Consider the following 20,594-nt stretch of genomic DNA (forward strand, 5'->3'; position numbering starts at 1 on the left):
CCGAGGGTTGTCCATATAGAGCTAAAATGGCTCTATGAAGAAAGCCTGTCAGACCAAATTTGGTCAGGGTTTTAGATAAATATAACCAATTGACTCTGTCAAACGCCTTCTCCGCGTCCAGTGAGACAAAGAGAGTAGGCGTCTGACAGAGTCTGAGTTTGTGCAGTAAAGCAAGAACCTTTCTGGTGCCATCGCTAGTTGTTCTCCCTTTGACAAACCCAACCTGGTCCGGGTGGATCAGTTGTGGTATGAGGGGGGTAAGTCTGTTCGCAATGATCCTGGCATAGATTTTAATATCCGTATTTAATAGCGAAATAGGTCTGTAACTGCCAGGGTCAGTTGGATCCTTATCAGGTTTGGGAATGGTAGAGATTATAGCTGAGAGGTTTTCTTTGGGAAAGGCGCCTAGGGTAGCTACCTCGTTAAACATATTAGTGAGAGGTTTTGAAAGGATATCAGTAAAGATCTGATAATAGTCATTTATAAAACCATCAACCCTAGGTGCCTTATCCTTTTTTAAGGATCTTATGGCGGATTCGACTTCCTGTTGGCAAAAGGGTATTCCAGTTTGGTTTTGTTCGAAGTCAGTGAGTGATGGGAGTTTTACAGATTCTAGGTACTTGTCTATTTCAGTTGATGAGGGGACATGTGTGGTAGGGTCAGACTCAAGATTATAGAGGGATTCGTAATAGGAAGCCAAAGCATCCACAATATCCTGTGGGTGGTGTACTATATCTTTAGTTCTTGGGTTTTTAATTTTTATTATACGCTGGTATATCCTTCTCCCCTTGATCTTCCTCGCCATGGCCTTACCAGCCTTATTCTTTTCATAGTACCATGTCTCTTTTAAAGCCGTTTGCCATTTATCATATTGCTGGTATAAACAATCTGCTAAGTTTTGACGATTTTCTTCTAATTTTGGGAATAACTCTGTTTTGTTTTTGGCATAGATTTCTAATTCAAGGGATTGGATTTTTTTGAGCAATAGGTCTGTTTTTTCCTTATATTTCCTTTTTTGTATGGCACTATACTTAATGAAAACACCCCTCATGAAGGCCTTATGGGCATTCCAGAGAGTTGTTTCAGAGACCTGTTTATTGTCGTTGAATTTAAAATAGTCCTTAAGTTCTGATTTAATATGGGGGAATGAATGTTCCGAATTTCCAGTTTCTGTATGGTTGGGAAGAATTTTGAAGTTGGAGTTTGATTACAAGGGGGGAGTGATCAGACCAGATTCTAGAACCAATCTCTATTTTAGAAATTTGTGGGAGAGAAAACCTGTTTGCCAAACAGTAGTCTATCCTAGAAAAGGATTTGTGTATGGGGGAATAAAAGGTGTAATTTTTTTCTGTAGGGTGAAGGCACCTCCACACATCAAAGAGTTCTGAGTTAATAAGGGTGGATTGAATTGTTGCTGGAGGTCTTTTACGGCTAAATGTACGATCTATATTCAGATCAGCTACTGCATTTAAGTCGCCTGTGATAAACAGGGAGCCTTTTGCTAGATTATTAATTTTTGTAAGTTTTTTGTTCAAATAACTCACTTGATGTGTGTTTGGTGCATAGATATTTGCAATTGTTATGTCCTGAGAATTTATTTTACCATTAATGACCACTAATCTGCCATCTTTGAAAGTATGAGCTTTCTCCATTACCAAACCTACTGAATATTTAATTGCAATAAAAACACCAGCCTTTTTCTTTTTTGGGAGAGATGAGTGGTAAATTTGTGAATATTGGTATAATTTGAATTTTTTGGCACCTAGTTCATTTAAGTGGGTCTCCTGAATGCATAGTACATCAATTGAGTCATCTTTAGCTAACTTCTGTAGCAGATAACGTTTCCTGTGAGAATTTAAACCTCGTACATTTAGGGAAAGTATCTTAATTTCCTGTGACATAGTAGAGCAGTAAAAATTGCTTTGAGTTTGTTACATCATATGAGTTAACCTTATGGATGTTATGACATGCACTTACACAATTTCCTGTGTATTTGATTAGATGTCGTCCTTTTAAACAGCTGTTAAAGGAGCAAGAAGGAACCTGGATAGAATCGGAGTAAATGTTGGACGTTAGGGCATACTTAAAAACTATATCAACATCGAAACTATAACCTGGACCGTATGGGTCAAAGATAACCAATAAGTTCAATGCTGCTGAAAAAACAAAAGTTACAGCTACAATATTAACAGTACTAGAACACATAGCACACAAAGTGCTGTTTCTGTGAAACTTTCCCCTTAAGGGGGAAGAGGAAAAAGGAATGTAGGCAGAGCCAACAGGTAGTCCACCTAGGGTATGACCTAGATGTCAAAGGACCATTAATGTGGACACAGTCCAGAACAGTTCTCCTGCAAGGAACAAATTACTGATGACCTTGAGGGGAAAGGTCTCGTGTGGGGGAAAAAAACAAGTTTGTGGCTGGACACCCAACTGCTCAGGAACCAGAGGAAGCCACTGCAGTTTCCCTTACCTCATCTTGGACAGGTGGTTGGGTGGTATCCATGGGTTGTTGGATGTTACTTCTGGGAGTTTGTCTAGGTGATGAAAGCTGTTTAGAGAGTGAGACTTGGTAGATAGGTTTGTCTTTCTTTGGGTCTCTTGGGGTGAAAATAGGGATGTCCCATTTAGCTAGTAGACCTAGTGCTTCTTTGGGATCCCTAGCAACATGAGTCACTCCGCCATCTTTGATTAAAAGTTTTGTTGGGAAGCCCCAGGAATAATCAATCTTCTGATGTCTTAGTGTTGTAGTGACTTGGGAGAATCCTCTTCTTGCCTGTAAGGTAAGTTGTGAGAGATCCTGATACAGGGCTAAGTCTTGATAAGGTTTTGGGAGCTTCTTTCCACCTCTAGTGGCTGAGAGCAACGATTCTTTAACGTGAAAAAAGTGGATGCGGGTGATGACATCCCGTGGTAGGTGCTTGGCAATGTGGCTTGGCTTGGGTAGTCTGTGGGCTCTGTCAATCACCAAATCAGTTTCGGACAGTGTAGGAAAGGTGGTTTTGACCAAGTCCTTCACGTACTCTTTTAGGTCGTCATTAGAAACTGTTTCTGGGACACCTCTTATCTTGACATTGTTCCTACGGTTTCTATCCTCACTGTCCACAATCTTTTCCTTCATCCACCGATTTTCATTGATAAGCTTTTTGTGTGCGTCAACAAGATCATTGTGGGCTACTCTCATTTCTGCAATACAGTTCTCTAGCTTAGAGATCCTCATATCTGTTTCTCCCGCGAACTGTGACATCTGGCCAGACAGCATTCTCATGTCTCTTCTTACTTCTGCATTATTATCCTCCATGACTGATCTAAAGGACAGCATGAAGTCCTTAAAAAATTTCTGAGAGATTGGCTCATCTGTAGCAGGGAAGGACATCAATGGATCAGAGGAGTTGCTTGTAGAGGGTTTCTTAGTAGATGGTTGTGGTAGGATTTGTTTCCTATGCTCTACCTGTAACTGGGAGCTATTTTCCGCATTGCTGTCCGCATGGCTAGGGGTATGTACGCTAAGATTTTCCGCATTGCGATCCGCATGCACGCCTGAATTTTCCGCATGAAAATCCGCGTTCCCAGCATGACTGTACGCATCAATAGCATGAATGTCCGCATGAAAATCCGCATGAGCGCCGCTCGATGCGTACTTTACTCCCGGCGGCTTCAGCGGGCTGCGTTCTCTCTGTACCTTAGATAGGCGATCTTGTTCTTCCTCACTATCCTCTGCATCATAGGTCAGCCTCCCTTTGGGGAATGATGTAAGTAGAGGGTTGAAACGATTCCTCTGTGGCAGCTGTAAAGGAGTGTAGTAGGAGGCCTCACTGTGCTGGGGATGACGGCGGCCATCTTGCCTCTCTTCTCCATATCTGTCAGCAAGCTTTCTGGGGACAGGAGTGATGTTTCTTCTGCTGGATTTCACCTGTCTCCAGTCCCAGTCGTGCTCTGATTGTTCACCCATCTCCTGATGCAAAAACAAGGGCTCCTTAGGGTGCTTTGGGTCGCTTTCCAGGGTGATTACAGCAGGAGCTGTAGGATCAGGCTTCCATTCAGCTCTGCTGCTTGGCCACGCCCCCCCCCCCAATAACATTTAAAGAAAAACATTTCTTTTGTTTCAGCTGATACAAATCCTGCAATAAATCTACAGTGTGTCTACATCCTGCTTTCATGGAAGCAGACATAGGGTTAACACCCTGTGCTTACAAATTAGCTGCTCTGCTGTGGCAGTCAGCTGACACAGCTATTAGATAAAATTAGAGTAGTGATTTGATTAGTCACAGATGAGGGGGGATTAGACAGGCTAAACTCTCTAAACACATACAGGGTGCATTTCTCAATGTTTTCCTTCTGTCCTGTGCAAGAGTTCAGGTCCACTTTAACCCAAGGGGGCGGGCTCTAAAGAACAGTTTCTCTGCAGTCTGTCTGATAAGGAATTAAGTTGGAAAACTGTGCAGTGAGAAAACACAGTTGAGTGCAGGCAACAGATAACCAGTTCAATGGTTCCCGATGTGTCTGTGTTGGCCGTGTTAAATAACATTAAAAAAAAACACTCACATGAGACAGTCAACACTTTGAAGTGGGATGAAAGTAACTAGATATTAATGGAAAACAATTTAAATAAATCGTTTATTTATTTAGTGTATATTTATTTAGTGTATCTATCCTGTTTTTAGTGTTCACTGCCAGATTTAAGAGAAATTTGTTATGAAAAAAAGAACAGAATATTTCTGCTGGTTTCCATCTTTACTGTTTCTCTGTGATGTCATAAGTGACATCACTTCTGCCCTTTTCTTTTCCTATCTCAGCTCAGGGTTAATTTACTGTTTATTTGACAAATTACTGTCCCTCTCACAGCAAACATCACCTAACATCACTGTGTAAACTCTTCAAAGGGTGGTAGTGGTGGATTCAATTACTTATTTGGTCATAATGTCCTTATGCTAAACATACACGGTGCGTTTATTCCTTATCAACCGAGCCGCTGATGGCTCGATTGATAATATCCGACAGGTCCGATGACCCACTGGATAGATTCCCCGCTCGATCCCCGCGGGCGGACAATAGCAGGGAATCGAGCGGCTGATAAGGAATGCTCGCGGGGACAAGCGGGAATCGATCCGCGTGGACGAGTGGTGACGCGCTGGCTCGATACCGGCGCATAAATGTACCGTGTATGTTTAGCATAAGGGATCCTAGGAAAATCCTATTTAGGACACAATAGAATTGTTTATTTCATCATTTCCCATTTCCTTTTAACTATCAAAAGGTACTCATCTGTAACTAATGCCTGGTACACACCATGCAATTTCTGATAAACAGGTCAAATCAAATATTTCCAACAGGTCTGATCTGATTTCCGATCCTTTTTTTTTTTTTTTTTTCGATCACTTCTATACAAAATCGATCAGAAAAGCGATCGGAAATATGATCGGACCTGTCAGAAATAATCAATTCAACTTGTCTATCTGATGGGAAATTGTATGGTGTGTACCAGTCGTAACCAGGGCTGTGGAGTCGGAGTCGTGGAGTCGGGCAATTTTGGGTGCCTGGAGTCGGGAAAAAATGCACCGACTCCGACTCCTAATGAATTTGTAACTGTAATTAAAATAGAAAATATGATAAAATGTTCTATTTCTCAGATAATAGTCATTAAAAATAATGTATATATACAGTATTAGCTGTGCTTAGTCCACAAAAATGAAATAAACAAATCAAAATTAGTTACTTGTGCTGCTTCAATAAAGCAGTCCCCGTATTTTTAAGGTCAGATATACATATCTGATTGTGACTGTATATATGATGTGTACACAGGAATCTCTTATATATACTAAATAACATCTATACTGTAAGAATAAAGCCTGATGTGTAGCTGTGTCACTAATAGAGATGGTCAACGAGATGGAAATAATTCTGCATTGATGCTGATTTATGCAAATGTATGCACTCCCTGTGCTGATGAAATCAAATAATTTGATATGTTGTTAAAATTTGGTTTGGTGACTACAAATTAAAGGGTAACTGAGACGGATGAAAAGTAAAGTTTTTTACATACCTGGGGGTTCCTCCAGCCCCCTTCAGGCTAATCAGTCCCTCGCTGTCCTCCACCACCTGGATCTTCTGCTATGAGTCCTGGTAATTCAGCCAGTCAGCGATGTCCGGCCGCATGCCGCTCCCACAGCCAGGAACATTCTGCACCTGCGCAATAGTGCTGCACAGGTGTAGTATGCTCCTGGCGGCGGAGTGTGTGCATGCGCACTACGCCCGACTGGCTCAAGTACCTGGACTCATAGCAGAAGATCCAGGTGGTGGAGGAGGACAACGAGGGACTGATTATCCTGAAGGCGGCTGGAGGAAGCCCCAGGTATGTATAAAACTTTAATTTCATCTGTCTCAGGTTTACTTTGGTACACAGTAGTACTATACTCTACATATGCACTCCCCACAGAGCTGCAGGGAATCCACTGAGAATGCTGTGCACATTGAACACAGAGGTGTTGTCTGTCTACAATCTCCTCATTCCCCTGCAGAGTACCTGCACATCATTCTTACATGTACCCACACTTACATTGGCTAGGGCCTGATAGATGTTCTTTGTTCCGGTTTGAACCTTTTACAAGTACTCTTACCAAGGACTAGTTTTAGTCTAAAGGGAATAAATATAGTAGTCTACATATCCTTCTCACTTCAGTTGTCTTGTAAAATTCCTAAGCGTTGGCAGTTAAGAGACGAATTTCATGTTACATACTTTTAATCAACAAAATTGTAATATGCAAATTAGAGGAGTCGGAGTCGAGGAGTCGTAGTCGGTGGAATCCTAAACTGAGGAGTCGGAGTCGGTGGATTTTTGGACCGACTCCACAGCCCTGGTCATAACAGTTCCAACTAACTAAGAATACTGCCTAAGTGCTGATTTACGCTACAAGAGCTCCATAAGCAGTAGAGATTTTAAAAGCTCTTGCTAATGCAATGCTATGTTTTTTTTTTTTTTTTTTACAAAATCACATCACTACAGTGAAAACACACACATAGGATAACATTAGCAAGAGCATTTAAAATCACAAAGCGCTTAGAAAAGCTCTTACAGTGGGAATTGGCCCTTAAGCCTCATACACACGCTCAACAAAAGTCTTTTAAATGCACAATTATCAAACAACTTTTGTTTTCGAAACAACAGTTGGATTGACTTTAGCTGCATTTTATCAGTTGTTTGAACAATAGCAAACAACTTTTTTGGTTTGTTTCAACAACAAAAGTTGCTTGATAATTGTGCATTTAAAAGACTTTTGTTGAGTGTGTGTATGAGCCTTTATACTTGAAGACTTTTGTTGAGCGTGTGTATGAGCCTTTATACTTGATACAGTATAAACAAACAACTAATGTTGTTGTTCACATCCAGGTTTCCTTATTCGGAAAGCCAGATAATGCCATGCACAGCACTTCAGCACCATCACTTGCATGTGAATTCACAAAGCTGTGTTTACATTACACTGCAGCATCGGATTAATGTAGAGCAGTGGTGCTCAACCTTTTTTGGCCCGAGGGCCGAACTTCAAATCAAGAAAAATCTCGAGGGCCGGAACACATGCATACAAAATTTCGATGTAAAACGTTTAACGTTTTTCTAGTAACAGTTAACATGGTGTTGGAAATGGAAAGAAAACGACAATATAAGAATTGTTGTACTCACCATTTGAAGCACATTTTCTTAATGAGAAGTTTGTAGCTGTTTGGGTGTATGCACAGGGCAGATTAATGCAGCAATGGTATCAGAGTGGCCTGTAGTGTGCTGGCTGAGGAGGCTGTCAGCTCTGTGTGGGGCTGAGGGGGCTGTCGGCTCTGTGTGGGGCTGAGGGGGCTGTCAGCTCTGTGTGGGGCTGAGGGGGCTGTCAGCTCTGTGTGGGGCTGAGGGGGCTGCCAGCTCTGTGTGGGGCTGAGGGGGCTGTCAGCTCTGTGTGGGGCTGAGGGGGCTGTCAGCTCTGTGTGGGGCTGAAGGAGCTGCCAGCTCTGTGTGGGGCTGAGGGGGCTGCCAGGTCTGTGTAGGGCTGAAGGAGCTGCCAGCTCTGTGTGGGGCTGAGGGGGCTGCCAGCTCTGTGTGGGGCTGAGGGGGCTGCCAGCTCTGTGTGGGGCTGAGGGGGCTGCCAGCTCTGTGTGGGGCTGAGGGGGCTGTCAGCTCTGTGTGGGGCTGAGGGGGCTGTCAGCTCTGTGTGGGGCTGAAGGAGCTGCCAGCTCTGTGTGGGCCTGAGGGGGCTGCCAGGTCTGTGTAGGGCTGAAGGGGCTGCCAGCTCTGTGTGGGGCTGAGGGGGCTGCCAGCTCTGTGTGGGGCTGAGGGGGCTGCCAGCTCTGTGTGGGGCTGAGGGGGCTGCCAGCTCTGTGTGGGGCTGAGGGGGCTGTCAGCTCTGTGTGGGGCTGAGGGGGCTGTCAGCTCTGTGTGGGGCTGAGGGGGCTGTCAGCTCTGTGTGGGGCTGAAGGGGCTGCCAGCTCTGTGTGGGGCTGAGGGGGCTGCCAGCTCTGTGTGGGGCTGAGGGGGCTGCCAGCTCTGTGTGGGGCTGAGGGGGCTGCCAGCTCTGTGTGGGGCTGGGGGGGCTGCCAGCTCTGTGTGGGGCTGAGGGGGCTGTCGGCTCTGTGTGGCGCTGAGGGGGCTGTCGGCTCTGTGTGGGGCTGAGGGGGCTGTCGGCTCTGTGTGGGGCTGAGGGGGCTGTCGGCTCTGTGTGGGGCTGACACAGCGTGTCCAGTTGTCTGCTCACGGTGTCTGCCTGCGGAGGAGGAGAGGATCGGGTGGTATTGCGTAGTATGGCACTCGGCGGGACGCGCATACACCAGCGTGTGCTTGTATTCAGCCCCGGGTAGTGCTGGGATAGGTAGAAAGCCTCGCTCATTGGTTACTGCAGGAACCTTCCTCCAATAGGAACTAGGCTGATTCCTATTGGAGGAAGGTTCCTGCAGTAACCAATGAGCGAGGCTTTCTAACTATCCCAGCACTACCCGGGGCTGAATACAAGCACATGCTGGTGTATGCGCGTCCCGCCGAGTGCCATACTACGCAATACCACCCGATCCTCTCCCCCTCCGCAGGCAGACACCGCGCGGGCCACAGAAACTGGCTTCGCGGGCCACAAATGGCCCGCGGGCCGTAGGTTGGGCACGGCTGATGTAGAGCATGGCGTGGAACGCAGCTCTGTGACTCTCTCCCCAAGTGATGGTGCTGAAGTACTGTGTATGGCATTATCTGGGTTTCCAAATAGAAAAACCTGGATTCAAACAGCAACACTATAAAAAACACCTATAAAACATTCATCCCATTGTGAAGCTTTCATGGCTTGGTGTCACAGAACATTGATTCACAGTTAAAGCGGACCTGAACTCAAAACTTCCTCTCTGTTCTAAAAGTAACATAATAACCTTTAAAGAAAAACATTTCTTTGTTACAGCTGATACAAATCCTGCAATAAATATGCAGTGTGTCTACTTCTTGCTTTCATGGAAGCAGACATATTGTTAACACCCTGTGCTTTCAAATGAGCTTATCTGCCGTGCCAGTCAGGTGACACAGGGAGAGATCAAATTATAACTTGTGATTAGACACCAGTGTTCTCCCCAGGCTCATTCAGCCGGGTGCTCCACCCGGCTAGATTTGTTGACCACCCGGCTGTCATTGGCTCCCCTCCTCACCACCTCCTATGCTGTAAGCAGAGTTGCCCTGCATTTTCACCTCGCCCCACCCGGCTACTTTTTCATGCCACCCAGCTGGAAAAAAATTCTGGGGAGAACACTGGACACGTTTGAGGGGGAATTAGACAGGCTAAACTCTCTAAATACATACAGGGTGCATTTCTCTAGGTTTCCTTCTGTCCTGTGTAAGAGTTCAGGTCCACTTTAAAATAGATTTTTTTTTTTTATAACTGATAAATTAAGCTCTTTCAGGGCCTATTCACACCTGAGCGGGAATTGCGCGATTCCCGCTCATGGCAAACCGCTAGCTGTTTTGTAAAAACCGCTACACATTGTAGCAAATGGCAATGTTGTCACTGCGGCGTTTGTGGTTAGCGTTAACCGCAAACGTGTTGCATGCAGCGGTTTGCCGGCGATTAGCATTTTGCTTTTAGCGATCGCGATTAGCATGCATAGCACCGCTAATCGCGACCGCGTCAAAACCGCCGCATGTCCAGTGATTTTTCCGTGTTAATCGCGGGAAAATCACTCCCGCGATTATAGGTGTGAACGGGCTCTTACATCAAGATTATAACAAATGTCTACAAATAATCGATAGGAAAGGATGACCTTAATCATATTCCTCAATTGGACAACACTGACTGGATAATTATCAGGGACAGGAGCACAACCCATTATAGCAGAGTTCCCCAACCCTGTCCTCAAGGCCAACCAACAGTACATGTCTTGCAGGAACCACACACTATCACAGGTGGGGTAATTAGGGGATGTGAGGAGCGCTCCAAATTACATCGGCATTGTTTTTAGGGGGAAGATGTTGGGTATGGGGGGGGGGGGGGGGGTGTTCATGTGTTTTGATATTCAATAAAAGTGATATGCATTATGAGAAGTTGGTTCCCTAATTCTTGATTCAGTAGTATTGGTTTCAGTTGCTCCCCCATATGGGGTAAATGCTCATGAAAAATAACCAGCTCACCGGATTTTTCGAAAATAATTAGTGTCTAAGCAGAGCTGAGTAACCACCCTGTGGGTTTCTTCAAAGCATGCACTGTTGGTGGGCCCAGAGGACAGGGTTGGGGAACACTGCTTAGAGTGTTCCACTGAATGACAACAACTCTTATGTGTGCTTAATTGGCACCAACAACATATATGTTATCTGTAAAGGACACCTGAAATGAGAGGGATAAGGAGGCTGACATATTTATTACAGTTAAAATAACACCTGTTGCCTGGCTGTCCTGCTGATCATCTGCCCCATTTATAGCCATAGACCCTGAACAAGCATGCAGCTGATCAGATGTTCCTGAGAAAAATCTCACAAGATTAGCTGCATGCTTGTTTCAGATACGTCAGAATGATTAGCAGCCGGACTGCCAGGCAACTGGTATTGTTTAAAAGGTAATAAATATGGCAGCCTCCATATACTCTGTACCTCTCACTTCAGGTTCCCTTTATCAGTAACTTATCATCAGGCATCTATTTCCAAAACCATAAGCACACATTTAGAGTGACATAATTCAAACAAAACAATGGTGGTGACTGGGACACTTGTCACAAAACTGCTACACTGATTTCCAACTGTGTGCGACAGTGTAAAATCCAACTTCTGAAAAAAGTTCAATGCACACTGCATATAACCAATTGCTGTATCTGCTAGTTTCACCAAATACTACATGACTTCAACACAGTCAGGAGCATTCATTGGGTTCAAATATCCAATATTCAATAATAAACCATAACATTTCCAGGAGCCTCATGGCCTTCCAAATACAAAACTTCCTCTTTATTGTAGTCAGCATATATAAAATGGTAGTTTGCAATGAAATGGCAAGCAAATGACTTGCACATAGCACAGGCAGGGTCAAGGCAGCCCAAGGACTTTTTTACACAACGCTGAAAAACTGATGCATTTTAAAGAGAAACCTTAACCAAGGATTAAACTTCATCCCAATCAGTAGCTGATACCCCCTTTTCCATGAGAAATCTTATCCTTTTTACAAACAGATCATCGGGGGGCTCTGTATGGCTGATATTGTGGTGAAGCCCCTCCCCAGTGTGATGTCAAGATCATGGTCATGACAGTTTCCTGTCTGTGAACCTTGTTGCATTGTGGGAAATAACAGCTGTTTCCAGTTGTTTCCAACTGCCAAAAAAAAGAAAGCAGCTTCTCCTTCCATTGACATCACCTGCCAGCAGTAAAATTGTCACCATGTGATAAATGTCAAAATGTATATCAGGTAGAGGAAATATTTTTAAACGGGCAAACACTGATGTGCTTCATTTTTACAATAATTATGTATAAATGATTTATTTTTTTTATTACATTATTCTCACTGGAGTTCCTCTTTAACTTTGTGCAGTGAACTGTGAAAAAGCTTTCAGTTAAAATGTGTATAGTGTGAACTGAGCAACAGGAAAACATGGACATTACTTTTAAAATCAGTTGTCCTTCCAGTTATAGCTGACAGCAACTGATATAGGACCAGTGCACACCGAGCGGTTTTTGCAGCGATCCGCAAACTGCTTCCGCCAGTGAAAACGCTTGGCTAATGTATTTCAATGGGATGGTGCACACCAGCGGTTTGCATTTTTTAGCAAATCGCAAACGTGCCTCCTGCTATACGTTTGCGGTTTGCAGAAGCGTTTCTGCCTCAATGTAAAGTATAGGAAAAGCTCAAACCGCTCTAGAAAACTCTACATTACAGCGGTTTTCCAGGCATTTTTATTACAGAAGCTGTTTAGTAACAGCTTTTACTGTAACAATATTTGTAATCTGCTACACAAAAACGCTCCAAAAAATGCTAGGCATGTTTGGAAAACGTCTCTAAACATGCCTAGAATAGCTCTGAAATCTGCTCACAAAAACGCCTAGCGTTTTGCGGATCTGCTAGCAGTTTTGGTGTGCACTGGGCCATATAGTGTAAAAAGACCCTACAATGGCAGGTGGACATGAAATAGTGGTTGCTAGATATGAAAGAGGAGACTGAAAATGGGGAGAAGCACATGAAAAGAGGAAACTGATGCCCAAGAGAGCTGTTCATGAAAGAGAGGGGCTGCAGTACATGGGTGATCCACATGGAAGAGAGGGGCTGCAGTACATGGGTGATAGACATGGAAGAGAGGGGCTGCAGTACATGGGTGATACACATGGAAGAGAGGGGCTGCAGTACATGGGTGATCCACATGGAAGAGAGGGGCTGCAGTACATGGGTGATTCACATGGAAGAGAGGGGCTGCAGTACATGGGTGATACACATGGAAGAGAGGGGCTGCAGTATATGGGTGATCCACATGGAAGAGAGGGGCTGCAGTACATGGGTGATAGACATGGAAGAGAGGGGCTGCAGTACATGGGTGATACTCATGGAAGAGAGGGGCTGCAGTACATGGGTGATACCGACATGGAAGAGAGGGGCTGCAGTACATGGGTGATACACATGGAAGAGAAGGGCAGCAGTACATGGGTGATACACATGGAAGAGAAGGGCAGCAGTACATGGGTGATACACATGGAAGAGAGGGGCTGCAGTACATGGGTGATACACATGGAAGAGAAGGGCAGCAGTACATGGGTGATACACATGGAAGAGAAGGGCAGCAGTACATGGGTGATACACATGGAAGAGAAGGGCAGCAGTACATGGGTGATACACATGGAAGACAGGGGCTGCAGTACATGGGCGATACACATGGAAGAGAGGGGCTGCAGTACATGGGCGATACACATGGAAGAGGGGGCTGCACATGGAATGGGACCGGCACTGCTGCACATGAAAGGGAAGACAACATATTTGGCCTAGGGCAGGGCTGGGCAAACCTAGAGCTGCGGACCGCTGCGGACGCATTCCCAATATTCTCCCCCTCCTTCAATCCTCCCTCCCTGCAGAGTTGCGAGTAGGCAGTACCGGGGGAGACTTTAAAACTCACCTGATCGCCGTCCAGCATCGCATCTCCATGGCAACAGGCCGTCACATGACGTTGGGACGTGCCAGCGTATTACACGCTGGCATCCAGCATGTATTATACTGGCAACATCCTGGACGGCGATCAGGTGAGTTGTAAGTCTCCCGTGTTACCGCCCGCTCATTACTCTGCCAGGAGGGAGGGGGATCTGCCCGCTTGCCGGCCTAATCTGACCCGCGGGCCATAGTTTGCTCAACGCTGGCCTAGGGCCACATAAAGTATAAATCTGGCCTTGGGTACAGATAGGTATGAGGAGGTGCAGGAGGGAATTTGGCCGATGTTTCACCCTCCAGTTAGGGCTTTCATCCAGAACGGTCTTGAGAAAGTCCTAATTGTAGGATATTTAAAGATGCCTGTTCAGTGCTGCTCCTGACTCTCCCAAGCACCAAAGTTGGAAGAATAAAAATCAGTGGCGTAACTACAATTCATGGGGCACCCCAACCCCAGCAAAACTTTGATGGCTCCCCCTCCCCTCAATGTTCACACCACTTCCCTTGCCTCCCCTTTGAGCCCTTTACAGCCCTGAGGCCCATCTCACAAGGGTCATAAAACAGGTGTGGCCATCATAATAGTCATGCCCATGAAGTGTAGCCAGAAAAAACACCTGATGTAAAGTATAGTGCCCTGTATCAGAGGAAACGTGGGGCCACCCACAGCTCTGGACCCCCTCCAATCACAGGGACTGCTCCCCTCTAGTTACTCCCCTGTAAACTGTAATGGACAGGCCAATTCACAGGGAACGCCATACAAATGCACCGCAGATCTTACAAGTACATTTTGTATCAAAGTTGTACGTCCTTCAATATTAGGAGGTCCATAACACATGAACATGGCTGTGCAATGTGTTTCCTTTACCTAAAAACCATATGTGATGTTCCACATCCAGTGGTTGATCTAGAATGCCTATACATTGCTCCTCACCTCTCCATAGGACAGAATGCCATTCAGCAAAGACCTGAGCAACCACATCTGAATACGTCTCACAGATAAAAGTGTCACACTTCCAGCACATGCATATAGCTTTAGTGCAAACATTAAAGCTTTCTACTTACAGTCAGAGTACTTCTCTTGCAGGGTAACAGTGGTGGCTGCTATGCCCAGTTTCTGTGTGAGCTGGAGAAGGCAGCCTTGGGGATTATTTCTAAAAAAACAATGACCTTTTGGACAAAAGACTTGGTCTGGGGGAGGAGCAACAACCTGTGACTCAGTCCAGTAGCCTCTTGAAAGTTGTTTATGCATATTGTCCTGAACAGCCATAAACAGCAACACCTGCTGTCCTGATTATATGTAAACAAAGTGGATTATAGAAGAATACAAAAGTCTAGCCTCCATAGATATCCTGTAGTTTCATTTTTTTTTTCATTTAAAAAGGCACGTACGTCCACACATCTTGATTTAACGTCGCCCACAAACTATTATATGCAGAAAACCAGCACAACCAAGCTAGCAACATTCTCAAAATCAATGACCCCCTCCCCATATTCCCATCTCTAGATCTCTCAATGTGTAATATATAAGATAAAATATAAACTTTTTTTGACAGAACGATATTTCATGATCATTTCAAGTTTCTTGTGTCTGTACAAGTAATTCCCATCCTCTGCAATTGGCTGTGTTGGTTTCCTTGGGATGCTTTCAATGGTATTCCCCACAGTTGAAGCCAGCAGTTTGTAAACATGACACACACAGCTGGTATCATAAACGTATCAGCTGACAGATACAACCATTATTCCTGAATCATCACTCTGGGAGCCCCCAAATCTATGTACATAACTAGGCAATTCCTAAATGTGGGTAAATGTATATAATCAGGAGAAAAGCGGTATACAAACATTATGACTATATATGAACACGTGAAATGCAAATGATCTGGACATCTCTGGAATTACACTAGAGGGGGCGGTGCTGGGAGTTTAGTCACTCCTCCCAATATCGCAGGCTGTTACAGCTGCGCACACGATCGAGCATGTTGGACCGAGATTTATGGGCAGCACGGTGGCGTAGTGGTTAGCTCTCTCGCCTTGCAGCGCTGGGTCCCTGGTTCGAATCCCAGCCAGGGCACTATCTGCAAAGAGTTTGTATGTTCTCTCCGTGTCTGCGTGGGTTTCCTCCCACATTCCAAAAACATACAGATAAGTGAATTGGCTTCCCCTAAAATTGGCCCTAGACTACAGTACTTACACTAAATAATATAGACATATGGCAATGGTAGGGATTAGACTGTGATCTCCTTTGAGGGACAGTTAGTGACAAGCTATATATATAGACACTGTACAGCGCTGCGTAATATGTCGGCGCTATATAAATACTAAATAATAATAATAATAATAATTTAGCAGCATGTCCGAGCGATACATGCGATCGATCTGCAGGGAGGGCATGCTCTTGCTGGCACCGATTTTCATCCGATTCATGTAATTATTTAATCGGTTGGTCGATCGGCCACCGAGTCAAGTAATGTATGGGCAGCTCTTACAATACAAAGCTCATGGTGTTTTGAATGTACTGGGGAAGATGGGGGGGGGTTCTCTTTGGCATGCTTCAGGTACTGAGCCCCTGATGTGAGAATAGAGGGATTGCCATAGCTATCCTTTTTAGAAATTGAATCACTGTGTTCCTCCTTCAGCAATACCTGGCTGACCACTAATGTAGTTCCTGCTGGATACGGCAGAGGGACCTCTCCTCTTCCTCCCCCCCTCTCTAGAATAAGCAGATCAGGGGACAGTTGAGCACCACATTTGTACACTGATCACAGGTGAACTTCCAGCATGTGCATGTAACTTACCTTATGCTGGGTACACACGATGCGTTTCCACGTTCGATGCGCCGCTCAATTCGCGTCGATTTGATTATTTCCGACATGTCCGATTCGCGTTTCGATGGATCGTTAGGTCGATTTGCCATACTTTACATGGCATTCGACCTAAAAATAATCTTAATGCGCTCGGAAATGCTCGGAAATAATCAAATCGAGCGGCGCATTCGATGCGGAAACGCATCGTGTGTACCCAGCATTAGGAAGCCTTTTACAAATGTACTCACCAGCCCAGAACTCATAAGACCTTCTCTGGCTCAGTTTCTGTGTGAAGTTGGTGAAGGCAGCCTTGGGGTCTATTTATTGGACAAATGACATGGGCCTCAATTCACTAAGCTTAACTCCTGTCTTGAAAACCTGAACTGAAAATTAAAAGTCAACATAAGCATACACAAGTCATACTTACCTTCCATGTAGTCTACTCCTCAGTGTCTTTCTCCTGTCCCGCGTCCTATTTGTTCACTGTGATCAAGGGAATTTTCCGTCCTCCATTTTGAAAATTGCCATTACCCATAACAGCTTTCTGGTTAGCACACAGTTAAACTGTAACATCGCTCACTTGAGCCATAGGGAAACATGGACATTACCTGGTACATCAGTTTTCCTCTCAGCTATAACTGACAGCAACTGATATTTTACTGACAGTAACTGATATATTTCAGATCTGACAAAATATTGTCAGAACTGAAAGGGATTATTGTCAGAAGAAAATGGTGAGCTTCTGAGAGGAACTGATGGCAAGGTAACTATGCAATGTTTATTTGAAGTTACCTCATGCATTTATTTTAAATATTTTTACTCAGTACAGGTTCTCTTTAATAACTCTTCTGAGCTGTTTTACAGTTATCACAATTATATCACCACTGTGATAACTGTAAAACAGCTCAGAAGAGTTATTAAAGACAGGAGTTAAGCTTTGTGAATTGAGGCCATGGTCTGCGGGAGGGGCAACAACCTACAGTATTTAGCAAAGGGTTTTTTTATGCTAATTGGCCTGAATAGCCATAAACAGCAACACCTGGTGAACAGATTATATGTAAACCAAGTCATGTAAATAGGTCAATAGGTACAAACGCTAGATGAAAGGAGGCTGAGGCAGCCCATAATGCTAGGTAGACACCATACATTTTTGTGTTAGATGGTTGGATAGATAATTTTCGTCATGTTCAATATTATTTCCGACCATTTTTCTGGTCGATTTCTCATAGAAGTAAATGGACATTGATAAGAAAAGATAAGAGAATCGAGCGGAAAATCAATCGGACGGAAAATCTACCAAAAAACGCATCGTGTGTACCTAGCATAAGACCGCATCATTGAAGCAGCCCTCCCCATGCTCCCTAACGCCTGGGCCAGCAATCAGCCTGGCGGCTCAATGCAGTCGATCGCCAGCCAAGAATATGGTCCTCCAAGCTTTTAGAAGACTTGCTGTTCGCTGGCTAGTTTGACCCAGACTTGAACAGACAGCCCCCTACTGACAGATGACTCGAGTAACAATGTTTCATACATACAATGTGGACTTCAAGTACAAATTTCTGTTATTATGTATTTTTGTTGTTACATTTTACAGTGTTGTATAAACTGTTGTAAAAACAACAACAACAAAAAAAAAACGTTTATACTATGGCTATCATTCATAAAGCGTTCCCGCATGCGGAAATGCTAAAAACAGCCGACTTTACCGACCACCAAGCAAAATGTGTATTCATAAAGGCTGTTTCCGGATGCGAAGCGGACTTTTCCGAGCAGAGCGATAAATCACTACATTCGGCGGTGATTCCATGCGTAATTGTAACAAAATATCAATTCATAAAAACTAACGCAGGCGGTATGTGCACGGGGATTACCGCTCCCCTGGATGTAGCGATAGGCATGCGGAGTATATGTAAGTGAATGGGACAGACCTGCCAAGCAGCAGCAGAGAGAACACCGCATGGAGGGACTCAGCCAGCTTCTCCTGTTTCCGCATGCCTACCGACAGCCTAACGCTAGCCTACAGCGGGATATCTCCGCACTCCTATCGCAACTAGAAACATTTTTATGAATGACCACCCAGAAGGCTGAAATACCGACAGCGGTGTTTCCCCGCACGGATTTCATTTACTGACAGCACTTCTATGAATAATAGCCTATGTGTCCAAATCTAGAGATGTCTGAAAGTAAATCATTTGTCCACATTTCACCATGTTTAATGCATGACTCAACGCACAAACAACCTCCCAGAACGAAACCTGTGACCCCCTGTACTAAGAAGCCACTGTTCTCCATACTTACCTCTCCCACTCGTGTACCATGCGCCACCCCTCCATAGCAGCTCATTGTGTAGCTAGCCTAAAGGTGAGTAATGTGTCGGTACAGAATTCTGCCCCGAACTGTCACCCAAGGGACCAAGTCCCAATCCCATCAGGCAACAGAAAGAGAGAGAGAGGGTGTGTGGACGCGCGCTTGCCTTTAGTGGTCTGTACCACCAGAAACATTTTTAGAAAAGCCACAGTAACTTGTAGTTTGAACTGGCCTCATAGAAAACTGTGGAGCTTTTATTGTCCTAACTGTAAAGTACTAATACAAAGCACTATTCCATTTTTAAAGCACACCTGAAGTGAGGAAACTCACTTCAGGTTAGATACTTACCTATGTAGAGGGACGGATCTGGATCCCGCAGAGCCTTATTGGTCCTCGGTCCCTCCCGCTGTTCTAGTACCATTCCCTGTCAAAGTTCTGCGATGGCCGTGTGTTCGGTATGTCTCGGGCAGCATTCGAGAGCACTCTGGCCCCGTGTGCTTCCAAAGACAGGCGTATCCGGGCCTGCACACGCACAGTATGGATGCACTCATCTTCAAAAGTACTCAGGGATGCAAGTACTTTCACGGGCTTCCCGAGGAGTGCAGAAGATGTATTCCACCTAGCAGGTTCAGGTAAAAACGGATCAGTTTTTATTTGGCATCAATTTTTGATCTGTTCCCTTAGCCCTGGATCAAGGCATCATGTTCCTCGCTCCAGAATTATCACAGCCTCCCCAAACTTGTGGTCTGTTTGGCGGAACATGCCAAACGGATCCATTCTAACAGAGCAATGTTAGCAGATGCATTGGTTAATTGGATCTATTCATATCTGTTAGGATCCGTTCGGGTATGGACCGTTTTGCCTGTCATTGTGAACTGGACCTTATTCATACACCCCATGCAAGCATCCCACCAGTGACATCAAAACATCTGGTCTGGACATCTGTTCATGCACTTTACAAATAATTCAAAGCAGAATTTCATCTAGTAACCTCAGGAATCAGAAGGAGATCGGAGAACATCAGAAGCACATTGGGCAAATTGCCACTCGGCTGCAATGTGCGATTTGGAAACGGGTGTAACACCAGTGCTGATGCGCATTCACATCCGTATCCCTTTGCTGTGCCATGTACAGCTATGGGGATTCAGGGGCATGCTGTGGAAAACTGCAGCATGCAGCATTTTTTATTGCAGAGATGTAATAGGAGTAAGGAAACAGTTTGTTAAGGCCCCGTTCACACTGCACGCGTTTCCAGCCGCGTTTTGGAAACGCGTGCAGGTGGCCGACACGCACGACATCAGACATTGCATGCAGTGCAATGTCTGATGTTCACACTGCATGCGTTCCGGACCTGTGCGGTCCGGGAACGCATGCTGCACGCATTTTTTGTAAAAACGCGTGGCTGTCCCATTCATTTTTCAGTGATGGGATCAGCCACGCAACGCATACGAACGCGGATGGCGTGCGTTCGTACGCGTTGCGGTCCACGTTCTGCAGTCTGAACGGGGGCCTAAGTATTACCAGTATGCAATGCATTTATACAGAGTGTTCATAAACCAGCATAGCACCAATGAAAAGCTAAAAAGAGGGATGAAGAAGGGCCCCAAGCGGGCCCCTCTGGTCCAAGGGCCTCAATGCAGTCGCAGCCACTGCATCCTCTATTGCAATGCCGCTGGAAATAGACCCATACTCAGGTCAATTGTTCCAGTAAACTGGATGACTTTGATGGATTCTGACAGCTATCTTCATTTCAAATAAATTCAAATCCAATAAATTTACCACGAAAGACAATGCCAATGTTGCAACTCGGGGTCAAAGAGCCTACCAGAGGACTTCTCAGCAGTACTTATCACACAGCAATTACAAGATCTAA

The 20,594-nt window shown here is 44.9% G+C and overlaps 1 protein-coding gene across 3 annotated transcripts in view; it reads right to left on the reverse strand.

Annotated features, from left to right (window-relative positions):
- SUPT20H (SPT20 homolog, SAGA complex component) overlaps positions 1-20,594 on the reverse strand; it is a 148,324-nt gene that overhangs the window by 122,563 nt on the left and 5,167 nt on the right. Inside the window, exon 2 of one of the 3 annotated variants that reach the window (XM_068267090.1) lies at positions 1,978-2,043. The exons of the other annotated variants lie outside the window; for them this stretch is intronic. The gene's annotated coding sequence lies outside the window, so the exon portion shown is untranslated. The remainder of the gene's footprint in view (positions 1-1,977; positions 2,044-20,594) is intronic. 3 annotated transcript variants of the gene reach the window in all.

The sequence above is a fragment of the Hyperolius riggenbachi genome, chromosome 2, assembly GCF_040937935.1.
Source record: "Hyperolius riggenbachi isolate aHypRig1 chromosome 2, aHypRig1.pri, whole genome shotgun sequence".
In the NCBI taxonomy this organism is placed as follows: Eukaryota; Metazoa; Chordata; class Amphibia; order Anura; family Hyperoliidae; genus Hyperolius; species Hyperolius riggenbachi.